Source organism: Cricetulus griseus, chromosome 5, assembly GCF_003668045.3.
Source record: "Cricetulus griseus strain 17A/GY chromosome 5, alternate assembly CriGri-PICRH-1.0, whole genome shotgun sequence".
NCBI lineage: Eukaryota > Metazoa > Chordata > Mammalia > Rodentia > Cricetidae > Cricetulus > Cricetulus griseus.
The window spans coordinates 55,221,586-55,243,782 of NC_048598.1; the positions used below are offsets into that span (position 1 = coordinate 55,221,586).

The window sequence follows — 22,197 nt, forward strand, 5'->3', positions numbered from 1 at the left end:
ATGTCATGGCCTCTAGCCTCCATTTTAGTGCCACAGAGCAGTAGATTTTTGTCCCAAGAAACCCCCTGTGGTCTGTCTTAGTGTTTTTATCTTTAATTTTTTCTTCTTTGAAATGGAAAAAAATGACTGTCTCATGGGAAGTTCATGACAATAAAACAAGGTCGAGTACTTCGCTCTAGGCATGGTTTGCTCTAGGCATGGGCTACTCATACTCTGTTCCAGTGAAAAACCCTCATTACAGGGTTCTGACTGTACTGTGTGCTATGGGAGGAAAGAGAAAACTGGGAGTGTTGGCTGAGTTTTTTCAAGGACATCTTGGGCCACTGCTTCATCGGGCCTGGGTGGCGGGTGACCTGGGGAGCAGTAGCATGAAGAAGAGGTACAGAGACACACCGGAGTTCAATAGACACTCTGAATTGTCCCTGCTCCTGAACTAAATCACGCCAGCTGTATTCAGGCAGTCCTCTAGCTGCTCTTGGCGGGGACTCAGAGAGCTTGCATGAGTCACAGCCACGTGGCTGGTGATGAGGGGGACAGCCCGTGGCCAGACTGGGCCACACTGGTTTGGAGAAATTGTTCCTGAAAGTCCCTGGCAGGGAGTGGGTTGCTGTGGGGCTGTTAACCTGCCATGCAAATCAACCAGTAAACAATCTGTGATGAGAAGCCCAGATGCTCGCTCACTCTGGAACACCAGCCACTCTTCCAGGTTCAGGTGGGAATCAGCTCCAGGGAGCCCCACGTAGGAGCAGAGGCGAGGTTGCCTCAGTCCTCCTGCACTTTCACAGGGTGCTTTCTCAGAGCACTAGTGTCCTATACGCAAACAGGCCATGCCTCCTCCTACCTGAGGAGGAGGAGGAGGTCTGAGGGGTACCCATGGTACATATATATCACTTGGGGTGAGAGAAATCACTAGTGGGGTCTCTGTGTACTGTCTAGACAAAGTAACCCAGCCACACCATGGTGCTAGAAATATGGATGGGCCATGTGGTGCACTCCTGTGGGCACCTCAGTCAGGTTTGTTATGAGGCAGGGGAGAAGCAGGTTTGGGGGATGCCAGGTACTTGCTGTAGATACACTTAAGATTTATTGACTTGTGGTAAGGAGGCCTAAGGAGCCAGCAGATAGAATAGAGCACATCTGGTGACCTTAATTTTTGTTTTTATGCTCTTGGTTAAGGGCTTTGGCTGTTCTTGGGGCTGGAGGAAGAGGACAGGGAAAAGGGCAGGGGCAGGACAAGGAGGAAGATGGGGACAGAGAGTGTAGGCAGGGACATGGCAGGCTTGGTTTTCAGAAAGCTTCTGCTCGTGTGTTGGGAAGGGCTTTAGTGAGGACGCAAAGTAAGATCATTGGACACTCAGCACCATGTATGTGTAACAAGGACACAACATGCTATCATGTCAATTCAGATTCTCACAGAAGTGCAGGCAGCATAGACAGGCTATCTCCAGGTAGGACTGAAACACAGCTGTCAGTGTGTAGTGAAAGCCCCATGACACAGATGGGTTTGTAGTCTTTCAAAACTAGAGGGTCCTCCTGACCCCAAAGATCAAAGCAAATGACCCAGGAAGAATCATACTCCTTGGGTTTTGACAAGCCTAAATGTCATCCCCAGTCTTCCTCACACTTCCAGAGGACAACCCTGCTTTTGTTGAACAATTCAGTCCGAGCTCGCCGGACCACTCCTGGTAGCTGTTTTGTTCCATGCTTCCTTCATCCAGACAGAGAACACATTAGAAATTCCCCCAGGCTCTATGATGTGGCAAGCTCTGCAGCTACTTAAATGATAGCAAATACAAACCCATCAACAAGAAGCCATTGCTGGCCTTAGCTTTAAGACCCGTCAGTCATGTTCACAGCTCAGGACTAGACTCCCCCATTACTCAGAAAACATTTTCCCTCTCCTCTGTTTGGGGACAAAACCCAAATTCCTCTCATTTCTTAGGTGGAGCAGTTTTGTGCTCTTCATCCTCTGCTGCCAAACTTGGCTCCTGAGCTTGCTTAGCTGAGCCAAACTCTATGGGGAGTTCTGAAAACAGCCTCTGTGGTTTGCTGATTAAGCCTCTAGGACAGAGGCCATCTGCCTTCCCCATACCCTGCTACTAGGGTCAATCACGTTTTTTTCTCGGGCTGAGTGTACACATGCAGATAAACACGTGTTCACAGAAACACAGAACCCTCTGTGCACGAATTTCCCCAGCAGCCTCCAGTCTAAGCTAAATCCACCCCCCCACACACACCCATATACACACCAGTCCTGGCCTTCAGAGCTCTCACCAAGAACTTATTCATATATAAAGCCAACATTACTGAAAGCCTGCCATATGCCAAGTGTTCTTCTTGGAGGGTACAAAGGTGACTGGCACAAGGCCCCTGAACCCAAATTTTGGGTAGAGGGACAGATGAATAAGCATGTATATGTATGTGATCTAATGAGATGAGGTCTGGGAGAAGGGGAGAGATCGTGGAGCACAACTGACCCAGCTTTGAGGGTGTAGGGAGGGCTGAAGGCTGAGTGCTTCCTCACTCACAGGAGAGTGGTGGCGCAGGGGACCGCATCTGAGCACCATCAGCCATTTACTTATATTTCACCAAGCAGTGAGCAACGCAGACAGGCTTTACTAGGTAAAGAAAATGCTAGGCTTTGCTACATCCAGCAGGAACCTCATAGTCAAATGAAGGTGTCTAAGGAGGTGACACTTAACTGGAGACCTAAAAGAGTAAGAGTTAGCGAGGTGTCTTAGGGTTTCTATTGCTGTGAAGACACCATTGCCGCCATTACTCTTATAAAGGAAAAACATTTAATTGGGGTGGCTTACATTTTCAGAGGTTTAGTCAATTATCATCATGTAACAACATGACGGTGGCGGTGTGCAGGCAGACATGGTGCAGGAGAAGAAGCCAAGTGTCCTACATCTTGACTTATGGGCAACAGGAAGTGGTCTGTCTCACTAGGTGTGGCTTGAGCATATATGAGACCTCAAAGCCCACCTCCACAGTGACCCACTTCCTCCAACAAGGCCACACCTACTCCAACCAGGCCATATACCCCCTAATTGTGTCAGTCCCTATGGGGGCCAATTTCTTTCAAACCACCATACTAGGTAAAGGAGCGCGATAACACATGCTTGTACAGGGAGGAACCAATTTACATTGAAAAATGAGAAAGAATTTGATGCTCATGATAAAAAAAAAAAAAAAAAAAAACCATGGAAGCTAACATCTCTGGTGTTACGAGACAGAGACAGACGAGATCGGGCGCGTTCAGGGTGGTATGGCCGTAGACTAACGAACGCCTTTAATCCCAGCACTCGGGAGGCAGAGGCAGGCGGATCACTGTGAGTCTGAGGCCAGCCTGGTCTGCAGAGCCAGTGCCAGGATAGGCTCCAAAGCTACACAGAGAAAGCCTGTCTTGAAAAATGAAAAAAAAAAAAAGAGAGAGAGAGAGAGAGAGGTAGCATAAAATGAGGCTGGGAAAGCAGGGTCAGGGAGAATTTCTGGAAAGTAAAACCTGGTGTTGTTATCTGGGTTTAAGCCTGTGAACCTAAAGAGCTTTGGTGTGACTTGGACCAGCACGTACCTGGGCCTGCTAGACCTTGTACACCAGTTGATGAGTAATGAAAATAGGGCTTAGACAGCACAAAAGCTGGATGGAGACATAGTCAGTTGGTGGAGTGTCTGCCTAACATGTACGAGGCCCTGGGCCTGATTGCCAGCATTGCATAAACCCAGTGTGGTAGAGCATGCCTATAACCTAGCATTTAGGAGGTGGAGGTAGAAGGATCATAAATTCCAGGTCACCCCAGCCTACATAGCAAGTTTGGGACCTGGGATACATGAAGCCATGCCTTAAACAAAAACAAACAACAACAACAACAACCAAACCTCCCAAAAATGGCAAAAACTAAACAAACTCAAACAAAAGGAACACAATTAAAGGCTAACAGAAAGGTACTTTTGGGACTCCCTTAGCCTTAAAAAGCCACCACATGGGCAACACAGGGCCCTGTATCAGCATGGATGTCACTGCATCAGATAGGGACATGGCAGTCAAATGTGAGGCTCCTACAAAGGAGGCATTGTATTGGTTACTTTTCTCAAGCTGTAACAAAATACACGACAAAAGCAACTTAAGGGAGGAAGGGTTTACTAGGATTTACAGTTTAAAAGTGCAGCTCAATTTGGCAGGGAAGACAAGGAGACAGGACTGTGAGGCACCTGGCCACATTGTATCCACAGCCAGGGAACAAAGAGCTGGCTCCTGTGTTTACCAGGCTTTCTCCTTTCATTCACGCCAGGACCCCAGCCCATGGGACAGTGACCCACATTCAGGGTGGGGCTTCCCTCGTTGGTTGCACCTTTCTGGAGACACCCTCATAGACACGCTCAAAGTTGTGCTTCCATGGTGACTTAAGTCCAGCCAAACTGATAGTGAAGATTGTCGGTCACAGCTGTGGTAGGATGGCTCACAGTGATGAAAAGAAGGCATCCAGGGGTGTTCTCAGCTTCACCTCATCTTGGTATTTGAGTTCCACATGACTCCTTTGGACTGAGTGCCGCTGTGGTCCTTTGACCCAAAAGGGACAACAGACACCTGCCAGCTTGAACAGATTGAGGCACAAGTGGTTAGTTATTTTAAATTAGCCGGTTATACAAGTGTAACTTATACACTAAAGGATGGGAAGCAATGGAAAGCACACAGGAGAAGAACTGTCAACACTAGAATTATGTGTGTAAATGAATTTTAAAAACTAAATCCAGAGAGACTAATTAAAGGGTTATATTAGCCGGAAGCCCTTGTAGCATCAAGTGAGAGAAAACTTAAAGAGCTTAAAACTTGTCATGGCATTTATTGTTTACCCACAGGAATGAGAAAACAAGGTATCACTGAAGATACTTGGCCTACTCAGTGATGTCATTAGACCCCAGGCATGTTCCATCCGATGCTTCGCCACCTTCAACACATTGGTTGTTTATTCTGCTGATTGTTCCCTCTTGGTGGCAGGTGGATACCTCTGCTCCAGACATAAAGGTCTTATTCAAAGCAAGAAAAACAAACAACAAAAACACAAAACTTTTCCAGAAGCCCATCACAGTAGACAGCTCTTTATATTTTATTGGTCAAAGCTTAGTGGCATTTTCCCTCTAATGGCAAGCAAGGTTAGACAATTGAATGTGTGTCATAGAGGGACTGGAGCCAGGCACAGGGCTGGTCTGAAATTAAATGAAGATGTGATAAGTAAAAGAAGTTCTGTTGGGCATGAAATACTGATGGTCACAGAAGCAGGAGAGGATGGTCCAGGGTACAAGAAGTGGAGTTTATAGAGCTTGGTAACTGGACGTGGGGAATGAGGGACCAGAGGAGTCATGGGTTAGGGTACATTCACTAAGATGGACATGGGAAAAGTCAGGGATGGGGAAGATGGAGCCATTTTTAGAATCCAGGTGTCTTATGGTGTCATTCTGAAGTCCACGTGTCAGCATGTATCCCAGTATTAGCACCTAGTATGGAGGTGAGTGATGCCTTGGGGTACAGGATAAGAACTCGAGCATTGTGGGAGCCACAGGGCATGTGAGTTTGTTAAAGAAGATGCTTGTACACAAGGAGGTGTGCAACTTTGACAAGGCTGGAGAGAGAAAATGCACACTCTTGATCAAGCAGCAGGAGGCATGGGTGTTTTAGAGGTGAGAGTGTGCTGTGCTCGGCCACGAAGGTGGGCGTCTCACCACCCCAGCTCGGCTTTTGTTTTACTTCTGTAGATAAGCCATACTTGTAAACATCATTTCACTGTATCTCATGAGCATCCTTTGAAGCAAATCTATTATTGCCTCTTTTAGAGATGGAAAAAAAAACAGTCTAAAAGTGATCCCTCATCACTCCAGAGAGGAACGGCATTTGGGTAGGCTGTGTGCCAGCTCTGACCCTGCCATCTTTTGACCTGTGGCCAAAGGCAGGGGGAGCTCTCCAAGTAGCTTCCTTCTTCCTGCTTCCTTGGGGCCAATAAGGCTGATAATTGTCTCTTATGAAGCAGCTCATGATGGTCAGCAGGAGCTGGGTGCTATTTCACTTCTTTATCCATCGCTTGACTTACTCTTCTGCAGTGGGTTGAGTTTTGAACATGGGCATGGTTTAGAGAAGGAAGAAAGAAGGAAATAGCTTTCTTAGTGTCACCATTGACGTTAGGGCTGATGTGGCACATAACTAAGCGTAAATCAGACTGCTGAACTTCACACAGATCTGGGAACCCTCTCATCTGGCAGCTGCAGTTGACACTGGGGTTCAATGGAGAAGTGGGTGCTGGGTCAGCACAACCAGCAGAAGGTTCCCTTTAGGAAGGAATAATGAAACCAGGGGAACACAGACAAGGATGTGGTGTGGCCAAAAGGGCAGGTGGCTAGCATCTGTTGACTCCGTCCCAGCCTAAGGCCTGCCATGGTCAGCTGTGTGGTCTCTCGGGGCCATCTGAGCTGGGGGTGAAGTTATTAGGAACACAGTGGTGGCTGACAGGCAGACAGGACCAACAAGACATCTTTAGAGCAGCAGGAATGTGACATATGGGCTCTGCCATACTGGCTTTTATGAGCGACATAAGGAATTTAAGAGCAGACTGGAGACACTCCAACATGGTCCTCAAGGGCTCAGAACTCCATCTTGAAAGATTTTATCCACCAAGTTGCGTATATCAGGTAATTCATTTCTCTGCGGGGATGTGATGGTGATAGAATTCTAGCTAAAGGCAAAAACATGCAGCATTTTAATTTATCCTCTGCAATCTTTCCACGTGATAAGAATGTTATTAAGCCTTTGAAAATCCTGAAAGTTATCTCCCAGGCTTTCTTTGGTTATTCGTGAGAACTCAGAAAGACAGAAGAGTGGAGGGGGCTCTCAGGAGCACTGGTTCCCGTGATCACAGAGGCCTATCTCTTCTCATGTGGTGGAGCCCTGCACCCTTGCTGGGCAAGTTGGGGTGTCTCTTCCCTGTCCTAGCTCTTTGTGGATGTCCAGACAGCACATTCTTGCCTTGCTTATCTGACAGCCAGCCCTTGTCAAGGATGACCTTCCACTCCACCTACCTCTGTCTTCACCCCTAGCCTTCACCTCAGTTACCTGCTATACGGTCTTCTGACCCTCTGGCTGGAAAACCTGTCACTCAGCCTTTTTCCTCAAGTATCTCCGCTTACTAACAAGGAGAGACTCTCAGTTCAGCTGAGGAGTCCAAATGCTGTGGAGGTCATGAGTGATGATGTGGGCTTGGGGATGCCAAATGTTGGGAGAGGCAAGAGAGGAAGAATTGATGGAATTCTACCTGAAGGGCCAAGAGAGAAGCCAGGGAGCATTCTGGGAACAGTCTCCAGGAAGGTGAGCCTGGCGTGGGGAGGGGAGGGCTGGCATCCCCTCCGACAGTTAGCTCACTTGCATGGCTCAACTTAATATAAGCTTTCTCTCTGCCTTTGCTCCACATATATTTATCGAATGTCTTTTCAGTGCCAGGTAACAAATGTGAATCAGCCATTCTCTGTCTGGAAGGAGCTCATAGGCCAGTGGAAGATGATTCTCATAGTCCTTCGAAGTTAAACACTCTGATCCCAGCCTTGCAACTGAATGGCCCCACCCCTCCCCATCCCATCCCATGTCATCAAGCAGCCTCAACAAGTCTCACCCAGGCCTCCTCAGCCTGGCCTCTGTTCTATCCTGAGGCCTGAAGATGTCAGTGTTTTCTCTGTCTGTTCTGGCAGCTGCAAGGATTTCCTGGGTAAACCTGGAGACTGTACCTGATGATCTCATCCACTCCACGTATCTGCAGGAGAGACTCCAGGATGTCCATGCACTTGCCCTTCCCCTTTTCTGGCAGCCTGAGGAAGAGTAGAGAGGAAGCGTTCATCTGCTTCCCTGAGCTTGCTCCTTCCAGGGAGAGCATGGGTTAGTTCTCCTGTGTGCCTCACTGCCCTGCAGGAAGCTAGGTCTGGACAAAATGAAGGAGGTAACTCATGAACCCACAGCACCTTCATGTCCCAAGTGTATGAGCTTCCCAGACATGGGCTCTTGGTCATATTTATAGTATTAGGCATGTGTGAACCAGGCCTTAGATCTGATCAGAAAACAGTTGGTTATCCCCCATAACATTCACACCTACGCCCTGCTACAATGGGTGCATTGCCAATCCAGTCACTATTGTAGTCTTCAGGGTTCAAGCTGGGTGACCCTGACTTTTACTCCCCCCACTCCAGCAGTCTACACAACACCTTCCATCAGTATGAAAGCTAACCAGCAGAGAGGAAGCTTCTCCGTCAGTACCAAATTGATGCCTCTGTGTCCAACGTCCAACGTATATGGAGTCTTCAGCAATAAGTCTCACGATCGTTGTGATGGACAGCCAAGAGCAATGGCAATCGCTTATACTGTTTGGGGATTCTGTGGGACAGATGCCCCCGACTAGCAGCTTGAAGGGAGGTATCACACATCTGGCAAGGGGCTGTTTATTTGTCAGCCTATGGCTGTGGGAGGAACATTATCCTCTGTGTAGAATAAATCCAATTAAACTCTGCTGGGCTGGGTGGAAAAATGGTTGGATCATGGGGGTGCTGCCCTCGGAAGAGATCAACATGGTATTCACAGGACTGCAGGTAGTTCCTGAGTGAGTTATTGGGAGAAACAAGACTGCGCCTTTTTTCCACCTGCCTTCTTGTCTGAACACATGACCTCCCCATCTCACACGTACCCTCTATGATGTGACACAGATGGGGGACCCTCATAAGGGCTGACTTTTGGCCTCTGAAATCATAAGCTAAACAAACCTCTTTACAAAACACCCCAGCCTCCGGTATGCTGTTACAGCAACCGAAGGCCAGTTCTACATTCTGTTTACTCCGTGTCCCTGTTCAGACATTCCTCTCTTCTAGGTCTAATTTGCTGCACATCTCCCTTAGCTTCCAGCAGAGCAGACGGTCACTGAACATGTGCTGAGTGGCTGAACAAGTAATAATAACATGGAGTGAATGTTGGGTGTATAATGCCGGAAGTGGTCTGGAATGATAAAGCTCCTGTGTCTGTTTCCTCCAGTTCCCATCTTGCTTTGACTTTCTCCAAGGCAGACCAGAAGGTTGGCTGGAAAGTTGATCATGATTTGTTTAAGGAATGAGGAACAAGGAAAGGAAGAATCTCCTAGAATTTGGTCCCCATTCCTTAGGCTAAACAAGTTGCTCCCGTGGGGGTTCATTTGTGAGCACTGGTGTGGTAGCTAATTTAAGCTGGCTTCCTCTCCACCCCTGCTTGCTGAGTTGTCTACAAAGTGGCTACCGGGGAAATTCAATTCTTCCAAGAAGCTACCCCTGGGAAAACCACCTCCCAGCACACGTGGCAGACAAGGAGTGCATTAACTTGAGAAAGTAGCTGCTGGCAAGAAGTGGACCAGTTCTGGAAGCTGGTACCAAAGGTGTGTTGTTGTGCCTGGCCAGAGAGCAACCACACAGATCTGGCATTGACCACGTCCTTCTACTCTGCCACAGCCCGGAATTGGGGGGTGGGGTGGCAGGCAGACAGACTGCAGAATCAGAGGGCTAGGACTTCCTGGGTTTCCGGGCTTGGCAGTTTTGTCTGGCCTTTGCTAAGTGTCAGGTGACCTCTATAGGCAGAGTCCAGTGAGTGACTGAAAAGCACAAGAGAGACCTCCTGGGTATATGGCCCTGTCCTTGAAAGGCCATGGAAGAGAGAATGTGGGGACATCACATGGTATTAAGTCCAAACACCCAAGCTATTAGCCCCGGCCATGAGGAGGTCAATTGCAAGATGAAAATGAGGACCTTGCAAAGGTCATAGTTGGGGAGGGTGATCAAGGCAGACTACATTCCCACAACCAGTATGGAAGGGACTGTGCTGCCTTCACCCCACAGAAAAGCCTGGGGATGTTCATCCAGGGCCCACCAGGGTAGTAACTACCCTCGGCATGGGGGACAGTGCTGTGCCTGGTCCTTCTTTCATCAAGGTCAGGGAATACAACAAAGCAGTTTAGAAAGAGATAAGATCCTGAAGCAAAGGGCTGGGGCCCTGGCCTTGTCACTGGCCATTCCACTAAGTGGCTTTCAGGCAGTGTCTCTAGTACTACACCTCAAACTCCCAGGAAAGGCAGCCTTTGACCTGGGAGAAGATGTGGAGGCCTCCCAAGCTAAGGGGTGGCTGCTGGTCCCCAGCTCCATTTCAGCTCCAGTCTGCCCTCTCTCACCTCTCCAGACAGAGTCATTCATCAGATGATAAGGGGTTGGTAAAAGTACCATCCACGGCCCTTTCTGTAGCCACAAAATTGAACTTAGCCTGCATCATACGACCTCTCCCTCCCTCATCAGAACAGAAAGGAGGCTGACAGGCTGGCGCCACAGGCTGCATCTCACCAAGTGAGACTGACCAGAAATCACTGTCAAGGCCTCGGCTTGTGTTTAAAATGCAGCTGTGTGACTCAGAACGATGGAGGTGGGGTTCAGAGCGGCTTGCACAGATAAGTTGTGTGGCTTTCAGTGGACAGTATGACTCAAAGGGGCAAAAATGAATACATGCCTTTCTGCTGAACAAATATCAACATTCACAGTGTGCTAGTCCTACCCTTAAAATAACCCATGGTTAGGTACCACCCTATAGTTGCCATTTTGCAGAAGGGGAAACTGACGTACCATGTAAACTAAACCAAGATCTCGTTGTGGCTGGAAGGTGGTGGAGCCAGGATTAATCTGAGGCAGACCCTGAGCACTTAGAAGCAAGGCACTGGGGACAGATGAGTAGGAGCAGTGTCTTCTGAGCCCTGAGCACTGTCAGCACTCTCATCATCTGTGCTAAGATCACCACTGCAAGGCTTTAAAAAGGCAAAATGAACTCATTCAAATCAAGTCTTCAGAGACGGTAGAGAACATACGAGTCTCCTTCCCCTATTTTCTCCATCACCATCTTGTCAGATGCCACAGCCCACAGCAAAGGAACCACCCAATATGCACCCCAAAATCCATTGCTATACCCAATATCACCATCACCTGAGACATACCAATTCTCACACCCCTAAAGCCCAGAATGTTCTCAGGACCAGACACGGTAAGCCTTCCAGCCCCTCCACAGGCTCACCCCTTCACAGGCTCACCCTGATTCTCTATTCTTATCCCACAGCTGCCTGTCCATCCCAACGCACTGACAGCTCTCACCCTGGGCCCTTCGACTCCACACAACTGTTCCCTCCAGCTGCTTGCCCACACCAAGGTACTCTTCATCCAGCAGCCAGTGGACTTCTAAAACCTGGTAGGGTCCTGCTGCTTCATTACCCATCCCTTCTATTCTTCATGATCTGCTTGAACTATGACCCAAATTGCAAATTTGGGCCCACATAAGGAGATCCTGTCACAAAAACAAAAACAAAAAACAAAACAACAACACCTCCCCAAGCATGTATCTGTCTATACATTTACTATAAATCCCACGAGTGTAGGGACCAGTTGGCTTTGTTCACATAGCAAACCCTAGGCCAAACACAAAGCACATGGAATGTTTCTCATAAATGTTTGCTGAGCAAATGAAGAGCTTGGAGAAGCGGCATTCAGAGAGTAGCAGTTTGATGCACACTGAGAGCTGGGATGTCAGCTGTGTAGTCCTGTATTTCAGTCCTGGGAGCAATTAATTAAGCAAACACTGATATATGCTCTGAACACTGGTTACATGTTAATCAAGTGACCACCACTGTGGCCCTATGGCACTGTGATGACATCTCCTCTATTCATAGTGAGGACGCTGGGTTCCTAGACAGCCTGGGGAGCTTGCTCAAGGCCCCACAGTTGGTAAGGAGTGAAACAGGCTGCAAGCCAGAGTCCATGTTCTGAAGGGCGTGTGTAGCTAGTACATGGAAGCTTCTGCAGGTCCTCTCTGGACCAGTGCAGGGACAGTTTGAGATGCAAAGGGCAGACTCCAGAGGCTGTGCTAGGCAGCAAGCCGGGAGGGATTGGGCATGGATGGACACGGCTGCTCCTCCCCCTCCCCCCCCCCCGTGGTCTCCATAGCCAGTTTCTAATCCTCGGCTCTGTCCAGGACAATAAAACAGATAGGAAGGCACTGAAGCACTTGAACATGCTTCCTGAATATATCTTCTTGGTATTCCCCAAGCTGGTCAGGGCTAGAATAGCAATGAGGTCCCTGGTCAGTCTGAAAATTGTGGGCACAGCCAGAGGTGGTCCACGCTAACCTAACCCAGCGGTACTCCTCTTGCCTGCCTGCCTGCCTGCCTGCCTGCCTGCCTGCCTGCCCTCCATTTCGGACTCTCCAGCCCCTTTTCACGCCCTTCCACCTCCAGGAAGCAGAGAGGGAAAGGAGAAGCCTGAGAGGGAAAGTTGTCAACCAGCAGAAGAAAGAATGCATCACTAAAAACAACGAAGTCCCTTTCTGATTTATGAGATCCCTTCCAAGTCAGGAGTTTGGGGATTAGAATGAAATCTGTGGGCCTCTCCTGTGGTAGCTCTCGGCACCAAGTTTGTCTGCCACGCAGGCTGCCTCTGCCCGCCCTGGAATTTTTCAAATCCAAGCCAACCTAGCTCTGGGATGCGGGTGGTGGTGGGGATTGAACAAGCAGAGCTGGAAGTATCCATCCCTCCCATAAAGTGGGGCGAGACCCTAAGGGCTAGGAAAGAAACCCCAACCCCTCCCCCATCTCCTGGCTCCTGGAGCAGCTGGGGCTGACACAGCCAGCAGGAGGCAACTGCTCTCTCTCTCCAGCTGTTTGGTTTCTATCTGCCAGACTGCTGTGGGAGCTGAGGCTGAGGGCAGAGGTAGGCTCCCACCAGGGTAAGCTTCCAGCAGGGCTGAGCTGCCTGATGAGATCCTTGTTCATGAGGGACATCAGGCCCCTACGCAGTGACACACAAAGGGCAGAAGACAGAGATGGTTACTGTCATAAGGCAATAGGAAGGAGAGATTAAAAATGAATTGGGATATTGAAGGAAAAGCAAACCTGGAAAGAAAACAAAACAAAAAACGTAAGGAGAGGCAGCCAGATGTGGTGGAACACCTGTAATTGCAGCACTTGGGAGGCAGAGGCAGGAGGACCCTGAATTTAGAGTCAGCTGTTCTCAATCTGTGGGTCGCTACCCTTTTGGGGGTCAAATGACACTTTCACAGGGGTTGTATATCAGATATCCTCCATATCAGATATTTACATTGTGATTCATAACAGTAGAAAAATTACAGTTATAAAGTAGCAATAAAATAATTTTATGGTTGGGGGTCACCACAGCATAAGGAACTGTATTAAATGGTTGTAGCATTAGGAAGGTTAAGAACCACTGGGCTACATGGTAAGCCTCCTCACCTCAAAAGCAAAAAGAAGAAAAGAGAGGCAAAGAAAGGGCCAGTGGAAAATTTTGCCACCCTTCATCATTAGCTGTGGTAGGAAGGGTTGGGTTGGGTTGGGTTGGGTTGGAGCAAGTGGGGAGACCCAGCCTTGTTTATCCACTGGTGTGATTGTTCAGCAAAATGCCTACCTTTGGGTGGACCCTGAACACATGCACTGAACTTTCGGCCTTCCAAGGTAGGCGCTGGAAGTAGACAAGGGTTTCCTAAAAGCCAGGGCAAGGACAGAAAAGCAGAACAACTCCCAAGAATGGGGAGGAAGGGCAGCAACTGCCTCTTACTGAAGCCCATCACATAGAAACCACTTCATGGAGATTGCAGCATGGAACACAGTGCTGGGACACTGCAGACTTAAGCAAGTCTCACCCTGGCTACAAGAGATCATGGTGCTCAGGCTTCTTGACTGAGTGGCAGGCAGTGGCACAAGCAGAATCTGAACTCAAACACTCCCATTGGGATGCCTCCTGGGATAAGGCATGAAGGAGAGGCTAGCTCAGTGATGCCCAAGCTAGAACAGCATGGTGTAGTGAAGGGACATGGAGCCTCAGAGGCCAAGAAACATCAGGTTCTGATGAGCAAGTGATGGTCCATGAATTTGAACAAGTTGTTTCCGTTTCCTGATCTTGGTTTCTCCTCATGAGTGAGGGCTTGGGCCAGGTGCTCCTCACACTGTTTCCATCTGTAAGCATGTGGTGTTTAGTCAGATTCCTGCTCCCCCCATTTGCTTTGCAGCCTCATTTCCTACTTCTGCTGCTATGGATCTGGTATCATCTCTAGATCTGAGCGCCTGTTCCCCTGGCCCATTCACTACAGAGGCCAGAGACTGGGAGCACGGCTTGACGCCATCTCTACATGAGTCTGATCAATTAGTAATCATTTAATGAAATAAAGAAGTGATTGCTTACTAAACTTACCATATACCTGACATGGCGTTTAATGGGCAATGCAGTTATACAGAGAGAATTAGGCTTGACCCCAGTCCATTAGCTTACAGGTAATGAGAAACTGCCACCCACAAAGGATGCTTCCAAATGTAATCAGAAGTTGTTAGTGCTTAATGGGAGCACAGAAACACTTGGGAGCCATGCCCTCTTCAGCCTTCCCCTTCCACTTAGAGAGCTGGAAGAGTGATATGTGTGAGTGGAGACTGGTTTGGGACTGTGTGAACTCTGTTCTCACAGCTTGTCCTTTGGATTCCCACTGTTTTCGCCATGTTGCTGAAGTCTCGGGCAGCCATATCTGTGCTTCGTGGTCCATTTAAGGACCGAGCAGCTTTTCTGTGATCAGATGGCATCTGGGCATGTATGCGATCCTTCCGCCTTTCATTCAAGAAGCCATCTTGGACAGCCTCATTCATTCATTCATTCATTCCCTCATTCAACAAATGTTCATTGAGACCCCACCCTTAAAGGACAGGTGGGGAACCAGGTATCCGATGTGATTTAGCAGTTGAGGCCTTGTATCGTTTGGTCATTGGGGTCCAGTGGTGCAGACCCTCAGTGATATTGCTCCTGAATCTCTTGATGTGCGCAGCTGCTAAGGCTCTGAAGTGTGCAGCTTCTGGGCCAATAGCCCCCATGGGCAGACATCAGGGCTCCTCCATTGCCTCCCTCTGGGTGGCTGGCACAGTGCTGGGCACTTGTAGATACTTGGTGAATATTTAGACATGTGTGGTTTCCCAGGGGCATTGAGTTAATCAGGAAGTTCCCCAGTTTTCCCTGTCCCAGCACAGTCTTCCACCAAGGAGACATGCAGAAACAGAATAACGACATTTTGAATGGAAAGGACAGGAAACGCCTGGGCTGGCTGCCAGCCCCAGATGCCTCTGGACAAGCAGGGGCCCACGGTCCTCTGTGTTCTGGAATGTGAAAGGCACTTGCCATGGCATCTTAAAGCAGCTCCTCCCCAAGCCTTTGCTCTTCACCCTGGATAGAGCCACGCTGGCAGCTCCTGTACGACCTTCCCTGCAGTGCACGGGTGCCCCTTGGTGGACAAAAAGCCAGCCCTGATCACACTGTTTCTGAGGACTTGTGAGCCATTAAAGGAGAAGGGTCTGAAGTCTTTGTCCCCACAGCATGTCAGTTTCTGTGTCATGAGGGTGATCTTGGGCATGGCCTAAGCCTGCGCCAGAGCCGTTTCTCCAACTGTGACTGAGGCCAAGGGCCTGGGTTCTTGGCAGACGGCACAGCATGCTTACTGTCAGGGTAGGCTGACCTCTTATCAGGCCAGCCCTGTGTCACCCTTCTCCAAACCAAGTGTTGCTTACTGTGGAATTTAAGGAGAGGAGCAACTCTTTGATCAGGTGAGGTCTGGGCATGTGTATAATCCTTCCCCCTCTGGTGGTGATTGGCCAAGGTGTCTGCCATACCTGAAGCTCTCTGGTTGTGGTGGTCTTGGACAGTGAAGGACAGAATGAGGACATGAGAACAGAGAAGCTTTTCAGCCTGCAGACGGAAACAAGGTAGAAGGTTGGGGAGGCAGGGCCCTGGAATGTTGTAGAACTTGGGAGAATCTTCCTGTTTTTGCTTTTATTTTATTTCCCAGAAGAATAACAGGCTATATGCAGAGGCCAGAGAGTTGTGCATTAGCATATTCTATCTCTCTGTCTCTCTCTGTCTCTCTCTCTCCAAAGTCCTGTCCCTGTGACTGATCCTGGGCTCTTGGCTGGCTCCTCCCTCAAAGCACAAGCCTCCTGGGGAACAATGCCATGCCCCCCCCGCCCCCCAGGTTTAGCTGGAGGTAGAGATAAAGGTGCATAGGCAACCATGGCAGCAGGAACAGAGCCTGGAAAAGCTCAGGAGGCTCGGGCCAGAGATACTGGGATGGAGTAGGAGGCAGTTGGAGGGATAGCAGCATGAGGAGCTATCTAATCTTGGGATGGGGAGTATTGGCTTTCCTAGGATGCTGTGAGATGGGTACCAGGAAAACTTTTCTACCTTGATTAACAATACAATAGTGGGCCGGAGTTTCCTGGCGCCACCGCTGCTGACAACCAGAACCTGGGGCCCAATATTCGGTCCCCCACACCTTGTTTCCCGAAGCCTTCATTGTATCAGAGACCTCACCTTTGGTTTGGTTTGTTAGGATTTATTTACAATAATAATACCAACTATCATATTCTTCTTCTTCTTCTTATTATTATTGCGTGTGTGTGTGTGTGCGTGTGCGTGTGCGTGTGCGTGTGCGTGTGCGTGTGTGTGTGTGTGTGTGTGTGTGTGTGTGTGTGTGTGTGTGTGTAAATTCCCAAGGAAGACAGAGAAGAGGAATGGATTCCCTGGAACTGGAGTTACAAATGGTTATGAGCTGCCTGATGTGGGTGCTGGCAACCAAACTTAGGTCCTCCTAACGAGCAGCAAGTGTCTGTAACCTCAGAGCCATCTTTGCAGTCCAACCCTGGCCCTTTCAATAGCAAACTGGGTCAATGTAAAGTAGTTTAAGCGTCCTACCTGAAGCACCGTGGGTAAAGTGGTGGGAGGCAGGATTTGAATACAGGTCTGTCCATCAGATTCCACATGGTTCCTTAACCCTCAACCAGCTGCTCATCCAAGAATGAAGAGGCTGGAGCAGTGGAGACACCAAAACTTGAGGTCCAGGCTTCCAGAAGCCTTGGACAGAAACGTGCCTACACTGCCCCTGGGAAAACTGGATTTCAGTTAGAATAATGCCATGTCTTAATTAGGCAACCAATTAATTTTGAGGGGAAGCTAGGGAACCAACAACACCCCTTACCCTTGTCTCTCTTCTTCCACCCTGTCCCCCTTCCCTCTGGCATGATTCGTGTGAGGAGTGGTGTTAAGTCTAAAAAAATAAACATGTTTAGGAGCCAGCAGCCCCTATCCTTGGAGCTCACGATTCCTTGAGACGTTCCAGGGAACAGACACATTTTCACATTGCTCTCATCCCATACAGTTTTCCCTTCTTGGCTTTACTTCTGCACCCCAGATCCTGTTAGGTTTGGCATTCTCCCGAACCTTCCTGAAGCCCCAGCTCCCCTAACTTGGAAACAGAAGGTCAAGATCCTGCCCCAATCCTCCCTTTCCAGAGTCACCCTGGGGGCTGTACCAGAGAGGGCAGTGAGCCTTGAACAAATAGGCCTTGACATGTCTGAGCCTGTGGGCTCTACATCTGGACACAGCTGGGCCTGGGGCAGCCCAAATTCTCCAGGTCATAACTGAACTGACTTTAAGTTCTGGAACAAAGAACAGTTCCTTGGCTCCCAGCCTCTTCTCCCATAGCCACTGGCCCAACAGTCTGATCTCAGAGCCAAGCACCACACCCCATTCCTTCCGTGCACCCACACCAAAGCAATGCCGAGGCTCAGGGCCAGCACCCAAGTCTAGTCCCAATGTGGCTGACTGGCTGCATTTCCTTTCCCATCAGTTTCTCTATATACCATTACTGATCGTGTCCCCATCCTTCCCCAACCCACTCCACTCCAACCGTACACCTCTTCTCTCTCTTCCCTCCCCTTTCTTCCTGATTCTGTGATGCAAAGGCCCCACATTTGCCGTTTAGCTAAGTAACATCCTCCCTGGAGAGAGGGGAAGGAAAGACGTTGACAGGGGAACCTAGGCAGGAGAGTGGGTGGGCACACTCAGAGCAACGGCTGCCCCCTCACTATAGCTGCCACTCCAGTGAGCCCTTGCCATGGAACTATTTCAGGGCAAACAGATCGTATCTTCTAGATTATTCTGGTTATCTCTACTTCCAAACACTTTGCTCCAGTGTCAAGCTAAGTTGGCACTATTTGTCAATGGTCATAATTTTGAGTTGAGAAATAAGGCTACATATCTCTTCCTCTTAGCATGCCTAGCATATTCTGACTGCACTGAATAAGTGCCATACTGCCCACATAGGCAGGAACACACATGATCACACACACACACACCGCCGCCGCTGCCGCCGCCGCCACCACCACCACCGCCATCACCAACAACAACAACAACAACAGCAACAACAAATAAATGATTCAGTGCTGTTAATTCCACACAGTCCTCTGAACACTATGGGTTTCTGTAAGTCCCAAGCCATATCTGCTCCTGTCTTGGCCTGGGTCTCATGAGTAGGTCTGTATTAGGTAGCTAAGGCAGCATACTAAACCATGTCACTTACAATGACAAAAAAACATAGGTTATCATTTGTATTTGTTATTTCTGTTGTATGGCTGGGTAGTTCTGCTTCTGGTCTCGAGGCTGTAGTTGAAAATGTCTCCGGGTGTAGGATTTAGCTCAGTGGTAGAGCATCTGCCTGTACTGAGGTGGAGGTGGAGAGAAGGGAAGTCACCAGCACCACAGGGTCTGAGGGTGTGAGTGGGGCTGGAGGTGCAACCCCCAAGGGGGCCTGCTCAAGGGGGAAATGTTTGCAGCTGTGGGAGAACGTCTCCGGACCTCTTCGGGAGGGTAAGGCCTTTCTTACAATGTGGTGGCTAGGTGCCAAAGCACACAGACAGACAAAGTCAGGCTAAGCTGGTTGTTTTTATGATCTAAAATCTAGATGTTGCCCTGTATCACTTCTGTTATACTCCAGTGAGTGGAACAACCCCAGCCTCAACAACTAAACGGGAAGAAAAGTAAATCACACCTCTCCATGGGAGGAATATCTGTCACAGCTACAAAGAGCAAATCAAATGGGATAAAAATAAAAGGGAGGCCACAAGGTCCCTGACCCCTTTGAGGCTGCAACACACACTCGGTGGTGAACTTGCTGTCACCATCACAGTCATCGCAGGTCCTGGGCATCAGAAGGAAATAAAGCAAGGTCCCAACTCTTCATCTCTTTGCCCAGAAGCCCTAGGGCAGCTTTTTGCCGTGACTCCTACTCTGTGATGTCCCTTAGCCAAAGGAATTTTCTCAGGAACGAGCTAGGCAGAGGCTTTCAGAATTCCTGCTGTTCCTGCTTGGGCTTCTGGCACCTCTGCTGTTGCACTTGCTCCCTCCTTCTGTGGAGGAGGTCATGGTTTAGATATCGTTCGAGCTCCCACAGGCTTCCTGTGTTGAAAGTTATTTCCCTTGTTGAATGTTGAGAGGGTGGAAGCTTCGTTCAGTGATGCTTTAGAGGAGGGGGTCTTTGGAAAGAGGTCAGGGTTTGATAGGATCATTAAGTCAGAGCCCCATGTTTGAGTCCTAGCGTCTTTACAAGCAGAGGCAAACAGATGCAGGCATGCACACTCCTCTTCCAAGCTACGTCAAACTCAGTGTCACCTCACAACTCTGCTAACAAGATGGCCATTGCCAGATGGGGTCTCTCTACCTTGGACCAGAAGTGTGAACCAGAATAAACCTCCTTTTCTTATAAAATAGCCTGTATTGTGTATTTCATTCTAGTAACAAAAAAGCAGGCAGACACAGGATATGTAGTCAATTAAACATGGCCACCAGTCTCTGCTCCTCCTTTAGAGGTCTGGGTTGGTCTCCTTAGCTTACTGATCAAAGGAATCCAGCAGGTGTGAACTGCTGGAACTTTCAGGGACGCTTTAAACCTCCTCTCAGGTCTCTTCATGCACCCTGTGAGAGCTTCAGACCTCTGTGCCATGCTAGAGTGAGCATTCCAGCTAGCAATCTCTGTGCTCAGCCCTCCAGCCACCCCTGCCAGGTGCTCTCATTGTGAGGGAAGTCTCCTGCACCCCCCCAGATCCTCCAGCCTGCCACTGCTGAACACTAAAATGACTCAGGCAGAGCATATGCAGTAGAACCATCTGGCCAAGCCCTGCCCTGATTCTTAACCCTCAAAATCCAGAAATGTAATAAAATGATTCTTAAGCCACTAAATTCCTTTTTTAAAATATTTGTGTTTGTACATACACACATCAAATGATGAACTTATTTCTTTTTTCTCTCTCTCCTCCCCTTTCCTGACCCCACCTCCTGCCAGTGCCTCTAGTCTTCCTAGATAGATGTACGTATATGTGTATATATGTGATTTACATATTATTTTATGTATTAATATAAAATCCAGGAACCACAAATGAGATAAAACCAAAACTAGACATTTGTCTTTCTTAAACTTAATTTGCTTATTATCATTATCTCCAGTTGTATTCATTTTCTTGCAAATGGCACCACTTTGCTCTATGTGGCAAGTCACTGAACTCTGAGGTAATGCAGCATGCGGCACAGCTCACTGGCATGACGTAACCATACTCCCCTTGCCTCTCTACAAGGTAACCAGCAGCCTCTGGTAAATAGCTGAGGACTCTGAAAGTAAGCAGATAGATTATTGCCACCTGGGGCAGACAGCTGGGATGAGGGAGGGATGCCTCAGTGATGGGGTTAATGAAGTAACACTGTGAAGAGAGAAAGCGGAGGCCAGAGAGGGTGTGCTGGGGACTGAAGTGGGTCCCCTATACGAATATGTCCGATCCCAACTCCCAAGGTGACTGTATTTGGAGACACAGCAGTTAGGAGGTAATCAAGGTTAAATGAGGTCATCAGGGTGGGGCCCTAACCCTGTGCAGTCAGTTGGTGGTCTTACTAGGGGAGGAAAAGCAAACTTCTCCAAGCACACGGCTGTACTGGGGAAAGGCCCATGAACCCTAGCAAGAATATGGCCCTTGGGCAAGCCTGGAAGCAAGTTCTCACCAGAAACCAAACAAGCAGACACTTGTCTCCAGATCTCCGGGAAGTAAATGCCGGTTTATCATTTTGTTACATTGGTCCAGCGTGAGTCGGACGGGTAGGGAGCAGTCTGTTTTCCTCATTTCTGGTCAGCTGCTGTTTCTGTTTTATCCATTGGTGGGCATCATCCCTACCCCTACCGAGCATCTTCTAGGAGATCTATAACTAAACTAGTGAGTGCCACATATAGGAAGAGACTGTTGGGGACTTCGGCCCCATTCATAGCCCCACGGTCTAATGTGTAGTTGTTTATTCTCAGACAGCTTTTCACCCAAATGTCTACACTTCTGCCATCCTGAGTAGTTTAGCCCTCCTTGTTCACTTCAGACCCCTCTGGGGTGTCTGGGAGCAAACCTTTGAACAAGTGCCCACAGACTGGAGAGATTGCACAGCTTCCTCCTGGCCAGTAGCACTGTTGTGTGTCACCCCTTCCATTGGCTTCTGGAGACAGGGAAGCTATGGCAGCTGTCTTGGAGCTGTCATCCAGGCCTCTGCCACACCCCACTGTTTCCCTGGGAGCCGGTGGGGGCAGCATGGAGGGTGGCAGGTTGGACAGGATGGGAAATACTGTTCAGCTGAAGGTCTAGAGAGTCAGCTGGGACAGAGTGGTTATTGGGCACCCTTCTTTATATGGAGGGAGTTGATATAACCCTGACTTTCCAATCTTTCACACCAACTTCCCTTTTCCACTGTCTTTGTGCAGCCGTGGCCTCCAAAATCAGAATTTTCCAGATGTAAGAACAGCATCATTTGAACAGTGGAATAGTCAGCCTTTCCCCAAAGATAACATCAACACCTCCAAAACAGACCCCCGCCTCTCCCCTTCTTGCCATCTGTATGCCGGTCTAGTTCTTTCCCCAGCTTTGTAAGAGCCACCATCTCTCTGCATTGTCTCTTGAGAGCATGAAGTATGTTCGTTCACACTGGGAGCTTGGGGGTCAGGCGGGCCTGAAACTCTAGCCTGTGTCTTCAGAACTATGCAGCCTGGGTAAGTGAGTACTGGTTTTTGTTTGAAACATGTCCCTCCCTGCCAGACTGCTGGGTAATTGTATAAGGCAGGCGACATCAAGAGTCTGGCATGCTGGAAGTGCTGGATGGTACTATGTAGACTGTCACTGCTTGTCAGTTCTTGTCATTGCAACCAGCTCTTCTGTTTCCTTTACCTAGAAGATGAGAAACTGGAGAGGAAGACTGGATGAATTGCTTTTGTGTTTTGAC

The 22,197-nt window shown here is 48.9% G+C and overlaps 1 long non-coding RNA gene across 1 annotated transcript; it reads right to left on the minus strand.

The window, feature by feature from the left end:
- Nucleotides 1–4,127: 4,127 nt before the first annotated feature.
- Nucleotides 4,128–10,387, minus strand: LOC118238921. The gene is made up of 2 exons (XR_004770339.1): nucleotides 10,218–10,387; nucleotides 4,128–4,598 (listed from the first exon to the last, which is right to left on the minus strand). It is a non-coding gene; the product is annotated as an uncharacterized LOC118238921 (long non-coding RNA).
- Nucleotides 10,388–22,197: the final 11,810 nt, after the last annotated feature.